The 17070-nt window shown below is 44.6% G+C and overlaps 1 pseudogene; it reads left to right on the top strand.

Annotated features, from left to right (window-relative positions):
• The first annotated feature begins 967 nt into the window (after positions 1-967).
• The window catches only part of LOC123442170, a 28792-nt pseudogene continuing 12689 nt past the window's right edge, over positions 968-17070 (top strand).

Raw genomic sequence — 17070 nt, 5'->3', positions numbered from 1 at the left:
TATATGAAAATTCAGCATGGGTTGAGTTTCAGTCTATCGAGACTTTTCTTGAGAAACTCTCGTATCTCATAGTGTATATGATCCATACCATGTCACACTAATATGGTGGTGTATGTTGATGGACACTCCCTCCTCATAATATTTCGATCGTCAGTAATGGTTGCAACTCTTCTTCTCTCCTTGCGCATTATACCGACGTATATATCGCAAGAAAAGAAGAAGAGGAAGCGACCCCCATGGCAGCAGTTGGTATTCCTCCATCAAGAACATACTGAAATTCACACAAGGAGCTCTCACAGATTGAAAGTCAACTCTACAAGCATTAGTCAATTAACAATACATTTATGGAGTATTGACATAAAAATGTCCTACGCGTTTTGTCGGAATGTCATCTAATTCCTATTCTAACAAATCAGGAGCAGTGAATATTTCCAACTTTCTAGTACAAGTCATGCCGAAATCAAAAAATTGTCATGACCTTTTCTAAAAACAGGACATAACGAACATGTGAAATTTATCAAAACGGAAGTAAATCAACATTTAGCAAAACATAGGCCACTCGAAGGTGTTCACTGCAAAATCATACACTCCAAGAATGAAATATAACATTCTTTGTTGATAAAGTGATAATGATATACACTTGATTAATTTTTTTACTAAAAATTTTAATTACTAAATTTGTAAAACCTATTTTGTTCTATTTTTATACCTATTTTTAATTCTATTCTATTTCTATACATAAATATTTTTACTAAATTTCTATACCTATTCTATTCTGTTTAAAACCTATTCTATTATATTAAAAAATCAATACCATTTTAATCTCTACAAGAACTGAGTTAGGAGGGAGGGAGGGAAGTGGAGGGAGGAGCAACCTTGGCTGGGCGGCGGCGGGCGCGGTACGGGAGCGAAGAGAGTGGGAGGGCGGCGAGCACGGGACGACGGCGGCAGACGACAGACAACGACAATGGCCAACGGCGGCGACAGGTGCGGGAGGGCGGCGGACGCGGGGGAGAGAATGGAGAGGGAGAGAGTGAGGAGGCGGCGCGTGAGGAGAGTGAGGGGGCGACGTGGCCGGGGAAGAGGATAAGTTAGGGTTAGCAACAACGCAGAGCTTTAAAACGTGCTACAACTAAGTGCGGGCAAGAGATGCGGGTCTCAACTGGATATATTAGTAGTGCCGACCCACAACAAGCGCTACTGTTAATTGTCTTACCAGTAGCGCTGGTTCGTGACACGTGCTGCTACTATTGCCAGCCCATGCATGGGCGTAAGGTGTGCCTCATATATTAGCAGCGCGGGGTCAAGTGAGTGGCGCTACTATTATGAGTTACCTGTAGCGCGTGTTGATGAGAAACGCTACTGCTAAGTAATAGTGGCGTGTGACACTAAAACCATGACACTAGTAATGTTCTATCTATAAGCTATTTCTTAGTAGTTCCTACATGGTTCTTCTATAAAGTTTCTTGAAACACGTGTTACATCTGGCTCTTAATGTACATGCCACTCCTTTTCTCTTTCCATTTCTCTCTCATGAACTAAGACTAAATTTAATATTTAAATTATTATTGGTTGTTTACATTATTTTATTATACTTGCTCTAATCTCCTTCTCTTCTCTCTCTCCTTCTCTCTCTCTTACAACTTAAAAATAAAATAAAACTCTGGTAACCGACTTACATCACCTTATTAATTATACTTGCTCTTACTATTATGTCTGTTATTAGTCCAGCACAAGTCAATAATCTTACAACTGTCCTTATGACCATCACCTACGCTTCTCATGGTTGAAATATAGTGACATCATCATTAAACTCACATGGACATGTCATACACTTTATTTACTCTTGACATGCAAAAGAAATCAATCACTCACGACTACCTAGCTACTGGAATGTGTCTCCTATGACAAATACCATATATAAGGCAGCCAACTCTATACATCTACTTACTAGAAAAGACTCACACCGATTCCACAATTCCTCTTGTATTTTAGAGTTGGAGAATACACATTAGGATTATGAGGCATTGGGAATGAAACTGTTTCACTGCTCTGCGAACTAACTGTTAGGGTCAATGTAGAAATCTCCAAAATGCTTATGTGATCCAGAGAGGTTAGTGTATACGTAATATATCTACCTTGTTAGAGGTGATAAGTAAGGATGCTAACAGTATTGTGCACACATGTTTTTGCAGATACGCCCGTCTGGCACTAATAAGTATTCTCGGTCTTGTTTTAGTGTGTGCTCACGTACAATCGCGATGCCGGGGATATCTTTGGTCCTCAGTCAGAGCCTGCTTCTATAGTACACTTTTTGGGTAACGTGCAGAAATACTTGAGGGTTCCCACAGTGCGGTGCATTAGCGCGCAACGCACCCTGCTCATTCCACGGCATCCTGTCTGTATCACGTCTGTGATTATGACCGTGATCGTGCTGCTGTGTAGCTGGATTGTGTCGACATGGTGCATTGTTAGAAGGGATAGGGGAAGATTGGTGGAATCGTTGATTATTGGTTGAGCATGGGCATACATATAAAAGTACATGATATCAATTTAAAGTACAAGACAAGCTAGAATAATTTTTAATCTATCTTATGTTTCCTAACTAATCACGATATTCGACACCCCTGCAGTCATAATGATAACGACGTAGACGGTGAGACTACAGAAGAATCCAAAGGTGGACCCCCCCCCCCCCCCCCCCCCCAAACACACACAATCATAACAGCCGATGCATCGCGAAGGTTATGGCTAGAGTGAAAGCCAACGAGATTGCTCAAGCAAGACGGTAGTCCTTTGTGCCAATGTCGAGGTAGCCAAGAGCGTAGGATGGTGTATCCGTGGCCGAGGTAGTCGTGCGAAGAACGACGTGGTCGATGTCAAGTCTGGATGGCCAGCGTCGATGAAATCATCGTGGAGCCGTAGGTGCAAGGAGGTGCCGAGTTAGTCATGGGTGCAGTGGTGTCGAATAGTGGTGCACCAGGAGGAACATGTAGCTGACGACGCGCCGTGTCGGGTTTGCCTAGCCTAGGGACACTTCGTGGACGAAGGCACACATCGATATTTATCCATTTTAATTTATTTTACTATCTGTATTACAAACGAAACGAACAATTAGAAGTTACAATATTTGATGGAATCCCCACAAATATGCTCATGCTGTGATTGAGAATCAGCTGAATTTGCTTACACTTGTACTCTAGTGTACATCTTGAAATTCCTACATTCTTTTTTTTTAGAGGGAAATTCCTACATTCTTATAATCTTAGTTTGAAGTTATCTTGTATGACCAAACCAACATACTGGATTGTTCACAGGATGTGGGCGTGTAGGTAATTATATGTTCTGGTAAAACAAAACAGCTAAGCTAGTAAACATGTATGCGTCATGCGTACAGACGTGTTCATTAATCCATCAACATAGGATATGTCTGTGTTTAGTTAGCTCCAGGTCAGTTCAAGCTGGACCTACATGGTTTACACTGGCACTAGCAAGGTATCCCATAGAAGCTTGTGCTAGAGTATGTCTTCGCATACAAGCCAAAAACATTGTCATGCTAATCAGGATGCCACCTATATATTCTCAATGCCATCGCTAGTACATATGTACTATACGTCTATACCCCTGGATTCTTTTAGTCTTTTTTTCGAAATGGCAGTTATCCTGCATTCATTAAGAAGAAAATAGTTGCTCAGTTAATTAAAAAAAAATCGAACGAAAACAAGATTGCCCAGTTCATCATGAAAAACTGAGCGAAAACCATTAAAACCGCTGAGCAGTACACACACATCCCACCAGTGAGGGCCTCGTTAAGACAGCACACAGGCGTCATCATCACCACTCCTTTCCTAGATGCGTCATCTCCATCCCTAAATCTTGAGCAAGACTCCGACTTCACCGTAGGCGATCGTTGACTCAACACACACTGTAAAGGCCGTGTGAAGAACTACGAAGAACCGCACCAATACTCAACCATCTGCAACCAGGCAGCGCAACTCCGACTCTGACGAAGAGCTACGGAGGACAAAATCAGGCACGGCTGGCGCCGCGAAAGATCACCGAACGATTCACCTGGAGCCGGTCATCGTATACCATATAGGGCCCCGCCACAACAGCTTTGACTTCACAACAACAAACAAACAGAGACAAACCCACACACACGCCGAAGAAGAACCGACTACCACAACCATTTTCACGTCGCCGATATCGCTCGCACCACCATCGCTGCCACAGAAGCCTGGTTGCCACAACCGTCGTCATCCACCGGTCTCGCTTGCCGATGCCGAGCTCCCAAGACGAAGCCCTCAAGAGGGAATGCGACACCAAGGCGCCACCGTGGTCCGATCACGGATCAAGGGTCCCTCGAAGAGGCCGAGATGGCCGGATCCACGTGGGAGGGGTGCAACAACAAAGCAACGATGCCTCCAAGAAGGTCAACGACGGCCACAACCGCCGCCATCGTTGGTCACGATAGAAAGCCAAAACAGGGTCCTCACCCAAACTGCTACACTTCCACAGCCGCACATCATCTCGCACCGGTACCAACAAGCCTACCAATCACCCCATCATTGGAGTTGCAACTCGAAGAAGAAGAGCTCTGAGATCTGCCTCCCTCGCCATCTCGGACCCCCGATCCGCGCACCACCAGGGCTGCCCTCGCGATACGAGATCGTGCAGGTGCATGATGACCCACAAGTATAGGGGATCAATCGCAGTCCTTTCGATAAGTAAGAGTGTCGAACCCAACGAGGAGCAGAAGGCTCTGATAAACGGTTTTTAGCAAGGTAAAAGCTGCAAGCACTGAAAGTAGCGGTAACAAGTGATGGTTTAGTGAGGTGAAACGTAGCAAGCAAAAAGTAACAAGTAACAAGTAGTAGCAATGGTGCAGCAAGTGGCCCAATCCCTTTTGTACCAAGGGACAAGCCTGAACAAAGTCTTATAGGAGGAAAAACGCTCCCGAGGACACACGGGAATTTCTGTCATGCTAATTTCATCATGTTCATATGATTCGCGTTCGTTACTTTGATAGTTTGATATGTGGGTGGACCGGCGCTTGGGTACTGCCCTTACTTGGACAAGCATCCCACTTATGATTAACCCCTCTCGCAAGCATCCGCAACTACGAAAGAAGAACTAAGACAACATCTAACCATAGCATTAAACTAGAGGATCCAAATCAGCCCCTTACGAAGCAACGCATACGCTGGGGTTTAAGCTTCTGTCACTCCAGCAGTCCATCATCTACTTACTACTCCCCAATGCCTTCCTCTAGGCCCAAATATGGTGAAGTGTTATGTAGTCGACGTTCACATAACACTGACGTCAGATGTGCTTCCCTGGCAATGGCTCCATAAAAGGGCTGATCCTGCAATCTCTGGCGTTAGCTAGACGAATGTGTATGACAACGAACCTTCTCCTGCAACAGCACCAGAAGAATGCTGCTAGCACTCCCCGGCAATGAAACTAGAAAAATGTTGTTGATGGCCCACCAGCGCGTGGGTTCGCAGCAGTTTTCGAGGGTAGAGTATTCGACCCAAATTTGTAGGTAAGCCAGTCAGGAGGTGAGAGTATACTTAGCAGCTGAATTTGTCAGATTCAACCACACATGAAAGATTAGTATCTGCAAGCACAGTAGTAACAGCAAGGTAACGAGTAACGGCAGTGGCACGAGCAATAGCAGTGGCAAGGAACAGCAGTAGTGACAGCAGTAGCAAGGAGCAACAGTAGCAAGCGACAGTAGTAGCAACAGTAGTAACAGCAACAGAGCAAGACAAGTAACAACAGTAGTAGCAACAGTAGTAGTAGCAGCTGCAGAGCAAGACAAGTAACAGCAGCAGTAGGACGAACTCGTAGGCAATGGGTCGGTGATTTGTTTGGATGATATTCATCATGCAACAGCTATAACACGCATAGATATGTGGCTAGCTCTCGTTCGTCAATGTGATGTAGGCATGCATTCCGTGTGTCGTCATACGTGCTTAGGGAAAAGAACTTGCATGACATCTATTGTCCATCCCTCCCGTGGCAACGGGGTCCAAAAGGAAACTACGGGATATTAAGGTTCTCCTTTTAATAAAGAACCGGACCAACGCATTAGCACTTGGTGAACACATGAACTCCTCAAACTATGGTCATCACCGGGAGTGGTTCCGGTTATTGTCACTCCGGGGTTGCCGGATCATAACACATAGTAGGTAACTACAACTTGCAAGATCGGATCTAAAACACACATATATTGGTGACAACATAATAATTTCAGATATGAAATCATGGCACTCGGGCCCTAGTGACAAGCATTAAGCATGGAAAAGTAGTAGCTACATCAAATCTCAGAACATGGATACTAGGGATCAATCCCCATCAAAACTAACTTGATTACATGATAGATCTCATCCTACTCATTGCCGCCCAGCGAGCCTACGAATAGATTACTCATGAACGACGAAGAGCTTCATGGAATTGGAGAGGGAAGAAGGTTGATGATGACGATGGCGACGATTTCCCCTCTCCAGAGCCCAAGACGGACTCCAGATCTGCCCTCCATATGAAGAACAGGTGGTGGCGGCGCCTCCGTATCGGAAACGCGACGAAAACTTCTCTTTTTATTTTTTCTGGGACGAAAGACAAATTATAGAGCTGGAGTTGGGGCGGTAGGTGCCTGTGGGCCCCACAAGCCTGCCCACCGCCACCAGGGGTGGTGGCGGAGCAGGTGCTTGTGGCCCACTGGCCCACCCCGTGAGGTGGAACTTGGCGCAGATATTTTTGATATTTTCCAAAACTGCTCCCCGTAAATTTTCAGGACGTTTGGAGAACTTTGATTTCTGCACAAAAATAACACCAAGGCAATTCTGCTGAAAATAGCGCCAGTCCAGGTTAGTTCCATTCAAATCATGCAAATTATAGTCTAAAACAAGGGCAAAAGAGTTTGGAAAAGTAGATACGTTGGAGACGTATCAACTCCCCCAAGCTTAAAACCTTGCTTGTCCTCAAGCAACTCAGTTGACAAACTAAGAGAGAAAGAAAAACTTTGACAAACTCTGTTTGATCTTGTTGTTGCAACTATGTCTAACTCATAACCAGAATTTCAGCAAGATCACAAGTTAACCACATAAGCAAATGACACAAAGGTCTCACGATAAACTAATATCAATGGCATAATCAGCTAACGAGCAAATAATAATGAGTTTCAAATACCAACACTTCAATCAAAACAAGCATGAAGCAATATGAATAGGTGGTATCTCGCTAGCTCTTTCTGAGACCGCAAAACATAAATGCGGAGCACTTTCAAAGATCAAGGGCTGACTAAACATTGTAATTCATAGCAACGAAGATCCAGTCATAGTCATACTCAATATCAATCAAAAGCAAAGCATAAAAATGACAGAGGTGCTCTCTAATTGGTGCTTATATAAGAGGAGGATGGCTCGACAGGAAAATAAATAGACAGGCCCTTCGCAGAGGGAAGCATTGATTTGCATAGGTGCCAGAGCTCAAGCCTTGAAAACAGAGATAATAGTTTTGGGTGGCATGCTTCTATTGTCAACGCAATGACCAAGAGTTCTCAATATCTTCCATGCTGCTCATGCTATAGGCGGTTCCCAAACAGAAAAGTAAAGTTTTAACTCCCGCACCACCAATCAATCACACTCCACGGCTAGCCGAATCCTCGGGTACCGTCCATACTAACATCAATCCGAGGGAAGTCTTGTTTTAGAGTTATGTTTTCGATTTAAGCATGGAACTGGGCATCCCAAATACCGGCCCCTTTCTCGTGAAGGACTGTGAATAAACACATGTCGAGGATAACACTCCTAGCATGGAAGATACCAATAGCCGTGTGTAACCACATCAGCGGTTCGGGCATGCAAAACAAATTTATTTCTTGAAGGTTTAGAGAATGGCACACGCAAATTTACTTGGAACGGCAGGTAGATACAACAAATAGGTAGGTATGGTGGACTCTCATGTAAAAACTTTTGGGTTCATGGAAGTGGATGCACAAGCAGCATTCCCGCTTAGTACAAGTGAAGGCTAGCAAAAGACTGGGAAGCGACCAACTAGAGAGCGACAACAGTCATCAAGATGCAATGAGTTTGACTAACATTAAATGCAAGCATGAACAGGATATAAATCACCATGAACACAAACATCATAGAGGCTATGTTGATTTTGTTTCAACTACATGCATGAACATGCGCCAAGTCAAGCCACTTGAAACATTCAAAGGAGAATACCATCATATCATACTACATCATAGTCATCTCAAAATCTATGTTGGCAATCAAGACAAACCATTATAAGCTCTCAGCTGAATAAGCATGGCATCAGAAACTATGATCTCTAAGTTCTCATTGCAAGCATGGTTCTCTCACAACAAAGCTAAATCTGGTTCGACAAGCTAGTCGTATTTACAAAAACAAAATAGATAGAGTTCATACCAGCTTTTCAGTCTAAGTCACTTCATCATATATCATCATTGTTGCCTTTCATTTGCACGATCGAACGATGAAAACGATAATAAGCGCATTGGACTAAGCTGAATCTGCAGGCAAACACAAAGGAGAAGACAAAATAATATGGCTCTTTGAAAGCTAAACAGGTAAGCATGTAAGAACCACTAAGCATTGTAACCAATATCTTCTACCTTGACACAAAGAAAAAGAAAGCTATTTACACGGGAAAGCTCCCAACAAGCAAAAGAAGAAAGAAAAATCTTTTTGGGTTTTCTCAAAAGGACACAAAACAAGAAAACAAAAACAAACTAGCATGGAAAATACAGTGGCAAAGTGTAAACACCGGCTAACAAAGTGAAAGCATAAGCATGAATGTAAAGTCGGTGAGAACACGTACTCCCCCAAGCTTAGGCTTTTGGCCTAGCTTGGTCTACTCCCAAGGTGGGAAATAACCAGCTCCAGGATACTCCGGAGCAGACTCTGGATGCCACTGCTATGTGAGCTCCTCTGGCTCCCACTGATAAACTGGCGTCTGGTACTCGACTGGCGGCTCGGGCATGGACGCCTGTGGTTGGGCCAAACCCCAATATGCGTAGATGTCAGCGGGCATAATAGTGTACCTGCCTGCATGAAGATCAAACAGAGAAGGAGCAGGCAAAGTAATAGTCTCTCGAGTACCCTGACTAAACACCAAGTTATAAATCATCCGTCTACTAGCATCTCTATCCAGAAAATCATGGCGAACCATGCTGTCATAATCCAGATATCTCTCAGGGAGAAGCATCTCTCCTTCCTCTCCCAGTCTAATGGGTATCTCAAAGTGTCTGGCAAGACGGGTAGCATAGATACCTCCATAGACGACACCTTTAGAACGGTTCAGGTTCAACCAATGAGCTACTATAGCTCCCAAGCTATAAGTCTTATTGTTATAAAGGCCTTCGCGCCAAAACCGCAAGGTCTGGAGAACTAAGTGATCCAGCCTCCCCACAACCAATCAAACATTTTCCCACAAATAGTGAGAAGTACCGAAGCATAGGAAAATGTATGCTAGCAATTCTAGCGCGAGACACTCCTCTCTCCTCTCCAACATCAATAGAACCAATGAAATCCTCCAAGTCCCGTGGACGAGGGTCACGGATATCCCCAACATAAGGTAATTTGCATACATTGCAAAAGTCCTGCAACGTCATGCACTGGGGGATATCGTAAATCATGAACTCAACCATGGGAGGATTCTTCCTCGGATAAAAGTTGAAGCTTTGAACGAAAATATTGGTGAGGAGGAGATATTGTGGGCACTTATCTTCAACGAACGCAGTAAGACCTGCGTTCTCCACCAAGTAATAAAAGTTTTCATAAAGTCCGGCGGCGCGCAAAAATTCATCACTTGGCCACTCGCACGCTCGAACTTCTATGACTCGAGGGACTACGTACTTGGGGTGGTTCTTCTCATCCTCCTTGTGGTTACGGCTTGAAGAGCCTCTCAAGAACCTCCTCATCTTTTCCCTTTCCTAGCTCTGAAAAATTCTGAAATTTTTAGAGACTTCGAAAGAAAAGTGAATAAGGATTAACCCAACTTGTAGCAACTACTCCTACTAGTGCCTAGAGACCGTATCACGCACTAAAACTACTTGGAACCAGCTAAAATCAACCTTTCAAGCTCAAGAACAGGGTCACCAAGGTAGCAAGAATTTGCGAAGCATAAAGCACTAGAGCAAAAACTAATTGGTCCAATGGAGGAGTCACTTACCAAGGAGCAATTTCCCCAAAAGAGTTCGGAGAATGGTGTTTTCAGCAAGGAGATCGAAAATCACAGCCAAATGAGCAAGAACACGGGTTTGAGCTGCGAAACATTTTTTCTGGAGGTGGAAGAAGAGGCTGAGAGCTGGAGTGAGTGGAGGGGGTGCCTGTGGGCCCCACAAGCTTGCACCACGCCACCAAGGGGTGGTGGCGGAGCCAGGGCTTGTGGCCCACTGGTCAGGCCCCCTGACCAGCTCTCAGGCCCAGAAATTTTCAAAATTTCCAGAAAAAATCATACTAAATTTTCAGGACCATCGGAGAACTTTTATTTTCAAAGTATTTTTCTCAGGGATGCTAAAACAGAAAACAGGAAAAGCTAAACTAATTCCATCATTTTTCTTCTAAGCAATAGAAAATGAAGACTCAAAACAAAGGTATGTGACTCTCTGATTCATCCATTTCATGGTCATCGAAACAAATCCGTCAATGGGATAAATCAAGTCCTTATGACAAAACCTTCTCGAATCGCAAGAGAGAACGGAGTATTTTCAAATAGCCACTAAGTCACCTCAATGGGGATATGAATCTCCCCAACAAGCAAATCATACTTCATCTTTACACGAGGAATAGGGCATTCAAAGCTCCCAATGAGAATTGATGAAGTCTTTTCGATAGCATTGATGCAATGTACTGGATATCGTTTCTTCGGAAAGTGCACTGCTCATTACCGTTGACATGGAAAGTGACATTGCCTTTGTTGCAATCTATAATAGCCCCTACAGTGTTTAAAAAGGGTCTTCCGAGGATGATAGCCATGGCATCGTCCTCGGGAGTATCCAAGATAACAAAGTCTGTTAAGATAGTGGTATTAGCAACCACAACAGGCACATCCTCGCAAATGCCGATAGGGAAAGCAGTTGATTTGTCGGCCATTTGCAGAGAAATTTCAGTGGGTGTCAGCTTATCCAATTCAAGTCTACGATAAAGAGAGAGCGACATAACACTAACACCGGCTCCAAGGTCACATAAGGCAGTTCTTACGTCGTTTCCTTTAATGGAGCAAGGTATAGTGGGCACTCCGGGATCACCAAGTTTCTTAGGAGTTCCACCTTTGAAAGTGTAATTGGCAAGCATGGTGGAGATCTCAAGATCTGGTATCTTCCGTTTATTAGTCACGATATCTTTCATGTACTTGGCATACGGAGACATCTTGAGCATATCAGTTAACCGCATCTGCAGAAAGACGGGTCTTATCATCTCAACGAAGCGCTCAAAATCCTCATCATCCTTTTTCTTGGATGGCTTAGGAGGAAAGGGCATAGGTCTCTGAACCCATGGATCTCTTTCTTTACCATGCTTCCTAGCAGTAAAGTCATTCTTGTCGTACTTCTTAGGTTGTGGATTATCAGGATTAACCGTAGGTTCAATCTCCACATCCTCGTCATGGCTAGGTTGAGCATTAATATGAACATCACTGTCCACATTGTCACCAGGTTCATGTTCATCACCTGATTGTGTTTCTGCATCAGACGCAGAAATATCATTAGGTTCTTCAGGTGTGATAGTATTTGGTGAACTGGCATGCAGGTTTCTATCATCTGTCTTCTTCTCCTTAGGATGACTAGGTGTATCAGCATTGATTCCTTGAGAATCTTGATCAATTCTCTTAGGATGACCTTCAGGATACAAAGGTTCCTGAGTCATTTTGCCTCCTCTAGTAATGACGCTGACAGAGTTGTCATTTAATTCATTGAGCAGGTCATTCTGAGCTTTAAGTACTTGTTCTACCCGAGTAGTAATCATAGAGGCATGTTTACTCAGAAGTTTTAGAGCATTGACATTTCTGTCTACACAAGCACTTAAATGGCTAAGCATACGAGCACTTTGTTCCAAATGTTTGCTAACATAATCATTGAAACTCTGTTGTTTGGCAACAAAGTTGTCAAATTCATCAAAGCATAGGCTAGCAGGTTTATCAAAAGGAATATCACTCTCGTCAAACCTACGCAGAGAATTCACTTCTACTACCTGTATCGGGTTATCGAGACCGTGGATCTCTTCGATAGGTGGTAGATTTTTGACATCTTCAGATTTAATGCCTTTCTCTTGCATAGATTTCTTGGCTTCTTGCATATCTTCGGGACTGAGGAATAGAATACCTCTTTTCTTAGGAGTTGGCTTAGGAGGTGGTTTGGGAATAGTCCAAGCATTATCGTTGATCAAGAGGTTATTCAGTAGGGTCTCAGCTTATTCTACAGTTCGTTCCCTAAAAACACAATCGGCACAACTATCTAGGTGGTCTCTAGAGGCATCGGTAAGTCCGTTATAGAGGATATCAAGTATCTCGTTCTTCTTAAGAGGGTGATCAGGCAAAGCATTCTGTAGCTGGACGAGCCTCCCCCAAGCTTGTGGAAGACTCTCTTCTTGGAGTTGAGCAAAGTTGTATATTTCCTGCAAGGCAGCTTGCTTCTTATGGGCAGGGAAATATTTCTCACAGAAGTAATAGACCATCTCCTGGGGACTACGCACACATCCAGGAGCAAGAGAGGTGAACCAGGCTTTAGCGTCATCCTTTAGAGAGAAAGGAAACAGCTTAAGGATATAGTAGTGGCGGATCTTCTCCTCATTAGTGAAAAGGTTGGCTATTTCAGATAGTTTGGCAAGATGGGCTATGACTGTCTCAGACTCATAACCGTGAAAAGGATCAGATTCGACTAGAGAGATTATCTCAGGGTCGACGGAGAATTCATAATCCTTATCGGTGACAAAGATAGGCGAAGTGGCAGACTTCGGGTCATTTTTCATCCTAGCTTCCCGAGATTTTTCCTTCCACTTGAGAATTAATTTCTCAGCATCATAGGCATCCTTACATGCAAGAAAATCCTCAACTATCTCTCCTTCCATAACGTAACCCTCAGGTATATCAGGCAATTCATATCTAGGAGATCTAGATCTAGTAGGAGCAAAAGCAGGTTCTATCTCAATAGTATGGGTAGTTTCAGAAGCATCACAAGCATTGGCATTAACTCTAGCAATATGAGCATCAAGGAACACTCCTAGTGGAACAGTCAAAGGAGCATCTCTAGCAGTATCAAGCATAGCATCATCAGGCAAAATAGCATCTCTAGCATCATCGGGCAAAGCAGTATCAAGCATAACATCTCTAGCTGTATCAGGCATAGCATCTCTACCAGTATCAAGCATAGCATCTCTAGCAGTATCAAGCATAGTATCATCAGGCATAGCATCAAGCATAGCATCTCTAGCAGTAGCATCATAAGCATCATCAAGCACAGGCGACATATCAAGATTTCTAGCAGGAGGTGATGTCGCAAACTTACTCCTAACTGAAGGTGAATCAAGTGCAGAGCTAGATGGCAATTCCTTACCTCCCCTCGTAGTTGAGGGCAAGACTTTGGTCTTCGGATCCTTCAGACTCTTCATAGTGATCAGCAGATATAAATCCCAAGTAACTCAGAGAATATAGCAATACCTCCCCGGCAACGGCGCCAGAAAAATGCTGACGTCAGCTGTGCTTCCACCGGTCTCGCTTGCCGATGCCGAGCTCCCAAGACGAAGCCCTCAAGAGGGAATGCGACACCAAGGCGCCACCATTGTCCGATCATGGATCAAGGGTCCCTCGAAGAGGTCGAGATGGCCGGATCCACGTGGGAGGAGTGCAACAACAACGCAACGATGCCTCCAAGAAGGTCAACGACGGCCACAACCGCCGCCATCGTTGGTCACGATACAAAGCCAAAACAGGGTCTTCACCCAAACTGCTACACTTCCACAGCCGCACATCATCCCGCACCGGTACCGACAAGCCCACCAATCACCCCATCATTGGAGTTGCAACTTGACGAAGAAGAGCTCTGAGATCTGCCTCCCTCGCCATCTCGGCCCCCGATCCGTGCACCACCAGGGCTTCCCTCGCAATACGAGATCGTGCAGGTGCATGATGACCCACAAGTATAGGGGATCAATCCTAGTCCTTTCGATAAGTAAGAGTGTCGAACCCAACAAGGAGCAGAAGGCTCTGATAAACGATTTTCAGCAAGGTAATAAGTGCAAGCACTGAAAGTAGCGCTAACAAGTGATGGTTTAGTGAGGTGAAACGTAGCAAGCGAAAAGTAACAAGTAGTAGCAATGGTTTAGCAAGTGGCCCAATCCCTTTTGTAGCAAGGGACAAGCCTGAACAAAGTCTTATAGGAGGAAAAACGCTCCCGAGGACACACGGGAATTTCTGTCATGCTAATTTCATCATGTTCATATGATTCGCGTTCGTTACTTTGATAGTTTGATATGTGGGTGGACCGGCGCTTGGGTACTACCCTTACTTGGACAAGCATCCCACTTATGATTAACCCCTCTCGCAAGCCTCCGCAACTACGAAAGAAGAATTAAGACAACATCTAACCATAGCATTAAACTAGTGGATCCAAATCAGCCCCTTACGAAGCAACGCATAGACTGGGGTTTAAGCTTCTGTCACTCCAGCAGCCCATCATCTACTTACTACTCCCCAATGCCTTCCTCTAGGCCCAAATATGGTGAAGTGTTATGTAGTCGACGTTCACATAACACTGACGTCAGATGTGCTTCCCTGGCAATGGCTCAAGAAAAGGACTGATACTGCAATCTCTGGCTTTAGCTAGACGAATGTTTATAACAACGAACCTTCTCCTGCAACAGCACCAGAAGAATGCTGCTAGCACTCCCCGGCAATGAAACTGGAAGAATGTTGTTGATGGCCCACCAGCGTGTGGGTTCGCAGCAGTTTTTGAGGGTAGAGTATTCAACCCAAATTTGTAGGTAAGCCAGTCAAGAGGTGAGAGTATACTCTCAAGTATTAGCAGCTGAATTTGTCAGATTCAACCACACCTGAAAGATTAGTATCTGCAAGCACAGTACTAATAGCAAGGTAACGAATAATGGCAGTGGCACGAGCAATAGCAGTGGCAAGGAACAGCAGTAATGACAGCAGTAGCAAGTAGCAACAGTAGCAAGCGACAGTAGTAGCAACAGTAGTAGCAGCAGCAGAGCAAGACAAGTAACAACAGTAGTAGCAACAGTAGTAGTAACACCAGCAGAGCAAGACAAGTAACAGCAGTAGTAGAACGAACTCGTAGGCAATGGGTCGGTGATTTGTTTGGATGATATTCATCATGCAACAGCTATAACACGGAGAGATATGTGGCTAGCTCCCATTCGTCAATGTGATGTAGGCATGCATTCCGTGTGTCGTCATACATGCTAAAGGAAAAGAACTTGCATGACATCTATTGTCCATCCCTCCCGTGGCAGCGGGGTCCAAAAGGAAAATACGGGATATTAAGATTCTCCTTTTAATAAAGAACCAGACCAACGCATTAGCACTTGGTGAACACATGAACTCCTCAAACTATGGTCATCACTGGGAGTGGTTCCGGTCATTGTCACTCCGGGGTTGCCGGATCATAACACATAGTAGGTAACTACAACTTGCAAGATCGGATCTAAAGCACACATATATTGGTGACAACATAATAATTTCAGATATGAAATCATGGCACTCGGGCCCTAGTGACAAGCATTAAGCATGGCAAAGTAGTAGCAACATCAAATCTCAGAACATTGATACTAGGGATCAATCCCCATCCAAACTAACTCGATTACATGATAGATCTCATCCTACTCATCACCGCCCAGCGAGCCTACGAATAGATTACTCACGAACGACGAAGAGCTTCAAGGAATTGGAGAGGGAAGAAGGTTGATGATGACGATGGCGATGATTTCCCCTCTCCGGAGCCCAAGATGGACTCCAGATCTGCCCTCCAGATGAAGAACAGGTGGTGGCGGCGCCTCCGTATCGAAAACGCGACGAAAACTTCTCTTTTTATTTTTTCTGGGACGAAAGACAAGTTATAGAGCTGGAGTTGGGGGCGGCATGTGCCTGTGGGCCCCACAAGCCTGCCCACCACCACCAGGGGGGTGGTGGCGGAGCAGGGGCTTGTGGCCCACTAGCCCACTCCCTGAGGTGGAACTTGGCGCATATATTTTTGATATTTTCCAAAACTGCTCCCCGTGAATTTTCAGGACGTTTGGAGAACTTCGATTTCTGCACAAAAATAACACCAAGGCAATTCTGCTGAAAACAGCGTCAGTCCAGGTTAGTTCCATTCAAATCATGCAAATGATAGTCCAAAACAAGGGCAAAATAGTTTGGCAAAGTAGATACGTTGGAGACTTATCAAAAACCACTAGAGGAAAAACAACATACAACATATCAAAATACCGAACGAATATCAAATTCACATGACTATTATCAGCATGACTTATCCCATGTCCTGAGGAACAAAAGTAACTACTCACAAAGCATAATCATAATCATGATCAGAGGTGTAATGAATAGCATCAAGGATCTGAACATAAACTCTTCCACCAAGTAATCCAACTAGCATCAACTACAAAGAGTAATCAACACTACTAATAACCTTACAAGTACCAATCGGAGTCGTGAGATGGAGATTGGTTACAAGAGATGAACTAGGGATTGGAGAGGAGATGGTGCTGATGAAGATGTTGATGAAGATGCCTCCCCTCCGACGAGAGGAGTGTTGGTGATGACGATGGCGACGATTTGCCCCTCCGGGAGGGAAGTTTCCCCGGCAGGATCGTCCTGCCGGGGCTCTAGATTGGATGTGCTCAAGTTCCGCCTCATGGCGGCGGTGAAACCACGAAAAAGCTCCCGATTGATTTTTTTCTGGAACGAAGCCCTTCATATAGCAAAAGAGGGGGCCAGTGGGCCGTCAGGGAGCCCACAAGCTTGCTAGCCGCCACCAGGGGCTGGCGGTGGCAGGGCTTGTAGCGCCCTGGTGGCTCCCCTCTG

This window comes from Hordeum vulgare, chromosome 3H, assembly GCF_904849725.1.
Source record: "Hordeum vulgare subsp. vulgare chromosome 3H, MorexV3_pseudomolecules_assembly, whole genome shotgun sequence".
Lineage (NCBI taxonomy): Eukaryota > Viridiplantae > Streptophyta > Magnoliopsida > Poales > Poaceae > Hordeum > Hordeum vulgare.
The sequence above is the reverse complement of the archived record's forward strand: the minus strand, read 5'-3'. Positions and strand labels throughout refer to the sequence as shown.